Raw genomic sequence first — 4,134 nt, 5'->3', positions numbered from 1 at the left:
CTTTCAGGGCTTGCAGATTACCACAAAGCAAGGGAGAAGAGCTCTAGGGCTGAGTAAGTATAGCTCCTCAATATTTGAATAAAGACCAACTTTTCCAACCAATGAATCAAACCTTGTTTGCCCTGCTAGTCCTTGGATGCTCTCCAAAGGCTTATGTACCCTTCCTGCAATCACTCTACAGACTATTAAAGCCTTCCTCACAGATGGGGTTTCTTCATAGAGTTCAATAGATTCAAAGACTCTTCCACTTGTTGAAGTTGTGGAAACTCCAATACCTCCCTTGATCTCTTTCTTTATGGAGAACCCATGTCTTATAATACGACAAACGCTGCACTTATCAGAAATACACATATTGGAGGAACCATTCATTCCAAGGGAACATGTCACAGCAGTGCCATAGAATTTCACCTGTTTTTTGTACTTGTTAAAGCCACTTTCTTATACTTCAACATGTAGTAATCAATATTTGGTAGTAGATCACCCCCATTATATTTTCTTGGCTCTTTTTTTCTTATTGAGCTACCATGCCCAAGAGCTTCCGACATGTTCTGATAGTGATTGTTTATTGTAAAACAGGTTTAAACAATGAGCGATACCGAAGTACATGGCAGTACTAGTGCAAGTGGTTCAGGTTGGTCAATAGACTATGTTATTCTTCAAAATTTATGTCAAATATTGTTGTTCTCAATATATACTAATGGTTTTTTTATCTTGAACCATTAGTGATTCATGTCACAACAACCCCATTGTTGTACCTTGTTGCATTCATATGGTTTAACCATTGATTTTCGGGTTTAAAGCAAAATATCTTTCTATTTTTTTTTTATTTGTGTTGTTTTACCGATTTCCTCTTCATTTGTGGGGTGGTCAATCTAGTCTAGAGTTGGGCAGATCTATTTTCAGTCAAAATTCTTTAATGGCTTCTTTCTCCTTCAAAATGTATTTTTCAATAAAAACAAAAGATTTTTCTTTTTCTTTCTTAGCCATGGATCTTAAAGTTGAAACATTTCTTGATTTTCAACAATAGGTCATTTGGCTTACATTAAAGTGGCCCTTAGGTCTGTAAATCGAGTTTGTGGATGGGTACAATGTCAGTCCATTAGCCCGGAGGTCATATCCTCCACGCATCGTTTCGAGTCAAGGGTTCGAACACCAACCCTTGGGGCTTATAAGCAAAGCCCATTACTTTCGCTTGGGTCCACACACGAACCTGACTGATTTATTTCAAAACATTGTCTTTCTGTCTTCAAAAAATACAGCATTCCATCATTGGGTTGGGATAACAATGGACTAGGGTTACTCCTTGATAAAGGAACGAGTCTGGCATTAAGCCAAGGGTAGGTAGTCTAAGTCTAGGTTGTTTGGATATTAACTAGTTTGGTATTCCAACAAGACTAAGGGCCTACATTAAAAAAGAAACATATACTCTTCTCTCTTTTTCGTGGGTACTGTCATGTCTTTCTCTACTGGCCTTGCCAACAATATCAACCTAAAGCATAACAGGTAAGATATGAAGAAACATATACTCTTCTTTCCTCTACGATTTTTTCTTTTTTTCCTTAATTATTTCTTTCCTACTCGTGTCTACATGCAGTGTTGGTTTCTACCAGATGGCTAAGATTTCGGTCACTCCAACCATTGTCTTGGCGAGTTCATTCTCTTCAAGAAAAAGGTTTCCTTCAATAAGGTGGGAGTGAACTTTGTCCATTTAAATGTGTTAAGTGTAAACTAGTATCTAAAAGGGGAGGGAGGGGAAGTAAAAATTTGTTTTTGGTGAAAGAACATAAAGAAAACAATGTTCAAAAGTCCTGCAGATGATGTGCATTTCTTACTTCCATAAATGTCTTAAATCCCCAAAGTTCTTACTTATAGGCTGTTTATTGGACTGCTCTAGCTTAAGTAACCATATTTCTTTTGATAGAAATCAAAGCCATAAAATGTTAAGGGCAGCAAGGGGTGGGGGATGTGTGCTCAGGTATAGGGCAGGAAGGGGGGGGGGTGCTCAATTGTAGGACAGCAAGGGGGGGGGTGTGCTTAGGTATTGGGCAGCAAGGGGGGTGTGTCCTCAGGTGTAGGGCAGCAATGGGGGGTGTGTGCTGAGGTATTGGGCAGCAAGAGGGGGTGTGTGCTCAGGTATTGGGCAGCAAGGGGGGTGTGTGCTCAGCTGTAGGGCAACAAGGGGGGGTTGTGTACTCAGGTATTGGACAGCAAGGGGGGTGTGTGCTTAGGTGTAGGGCAGCAAGGGGGGGTGTGTGCTTAGGTATTGGGCAGCAAGGGGGGGTGTGTGCTCAGCTATAGGGCAGCAAAGGGGGGGGTGTGCTCAGGTATTGAACAGCAAGGGGGGTGTGTGTGTGCTCAGGTGTAGGGCAATAAAGGGGGGGGGTTTGCTCTGCTTTGCTACACTCTCATAAAAAATATTGCTTGTCTGTACCTTTCTCTGTAGAGGGCCAGAGGTCTTGTAGGTCAATAATGATTTTGGAGTGCAACAGAAGTCCTCAAAGGGTCAAAAAGGGTAAAGATTTTTTCCATCTATTCACAAAATAAAAGTGAAGATGGTGGAGATAGAATGCGAACTGATTTTTATCCATATACAAATTCGTATACTTTTTTTTTTTTGTTTTCCTCTTCTGTTCTTTGGTTTGTGATTTGATGGGAGTGGAGGTAGTTTTAATTTTTAATGGAGTTTCTTTGAAGGGCTATTGTTGTTAAGTTCTTGTCATCCTCGTATTGATGAGGGGTGATTGTCCTTCCTTCGGAATGCTATTTTTTTCATGTTCATGCACCGGACTCCTGGGTTTGTTATCCTTGGCTTGTAACTCCTCTGTACTATTTGCAGGTTTTGTGGGTCAGGGAGCTACTAGGGAATAAGCTTTCACTTCTCTCTTTTACTCTGTTTCTAAAACGAGTGGTAAAATATGCAGATGCCAAAAGGAAGGTAATTCTAGCATTTTCTCTTCTACTGTCCTTTCCTAAGTTGGTTGGATTCTTATTCTTATTCTTCTTGTAGTAGTCAAGAGGTAGAAATATGATGATATGCTGTGTTCTTTTCATTTCTTGGCATCCAAACATAGCCTTAATGTTGTTGCTTTGCTGCTGATTTATTGTAGCTGGATCTCATTGAATTCTGGATTCTTTTGTTCCTCTTAATGGTTATGAAAATTTCCTGGGCAATGGATGCAGAAGTTCATCTTCAGAAGTGCCTCAAAGGACATCTCCAGGGACACCACGAGCTCCTCATCAGCTCAAAACACCTGCCTATTGTTATGATTGTGAACAATTTTTTTTTCTTGGACACAGGCTGCCTATGTGCCTTGTTATTCAACTTACCAGTCATCCATTTTCAACCTACTGCTCATAACAAATACTGAGAACATCTGGAATCAAATACACTTTCTTTAGAATTCTTGAAGGCTATATTTTATGGAATATCTGAATTTTCTTTCGATTTGTAAAATTACATAGTCAGTCAAGGTCTGAAGTAGCTTGGGGAATAATTACTGTTTATGTAGGAAGCACTTCTGCTTTGATCCCTCTAGCTGGAAACTCTTGTTGTAGTTGACGTATGCTGTTGTCTTTCTTTCTTTATTTTAGTTATATGTATACTACCTTGTTAAGGCCTCACTTTGAGAGTTCCATGTCAATACTCTAATTTGTGGTTTCTTTGGAATTCTTGAAGGCTATGTATGGACTAGTATACTGATGTAATTACAGGAAATATACTGATTTTAATTTAATTTTTTTTTGTTATTTCAGTTTTGGCGACAGTTATTTTTAAACCGTTGCCAAAAAGACTAACTTTATTGCTCTTAGCGACGGAGTTTTTAATATTTACAACGGTTAATTCCGTTGCTAAAAATATAGCTTTTCTGCAACGGTAAACTTTGTTCCGTTGCCATAATATTATCTTCCGCAACGGTTAAGTAGTAACCGTTGCTAAAACCCAAAATTAGGCAACGGTATTATTTTAACCGTCGCCAAATATATTTTTTCCAACGGAATCCCTTATTCCGTCGCCTAATTTTGGCTGCGCCATTTATGCCAACGGTGATTGCAACGGCTTAGAAAACCGTCGCCAACATATTTAGCAACAGATTTGGATTTTTGGCAATGGGAAAAAACCGTCGCCAAAAATGA

General features: G+C 39.3%; 1 long non-coding RNA gene across 1 annotated transcript; it reads left to right on the top strand.

Moving 5' to 3' along the window:
• Positions 1-2,426: 2,426 nt before the first annotated feature.
• LOC122663922 lies at positions 2,427-3,254 on the top strand. Its single transcript, XR_006333246.1, has 3 exons — positions 2,427-2,555; positions 2,837-2,935; positions 3,181-3,254. It is a non-coding gene; the product is annotated as an uncharacterized LOC122663922 (long non-coding RNA).
• Positions 3,255-4,134: the final 880 nt, after the last annotated feature.

Source organism: Telopea speciosissima, chromosome 6 (assembly GCF_018873765.1).
Source record: "Telopea speciosissima isolate NSW1024214 ecotype Mountain lineage chromosome 6, Tspe_v1, whole genome shotgun sequence".
Lineage (NCBI taxonomy): Eukaryota > Viridiplantae > Streptophyta > Magnoliopsida > Proteales > Proteaceae > Telopea > Telopea speciosissima.
This window is presented reverse-complemented; position numbering and strand designations above follow the sequence as displayed.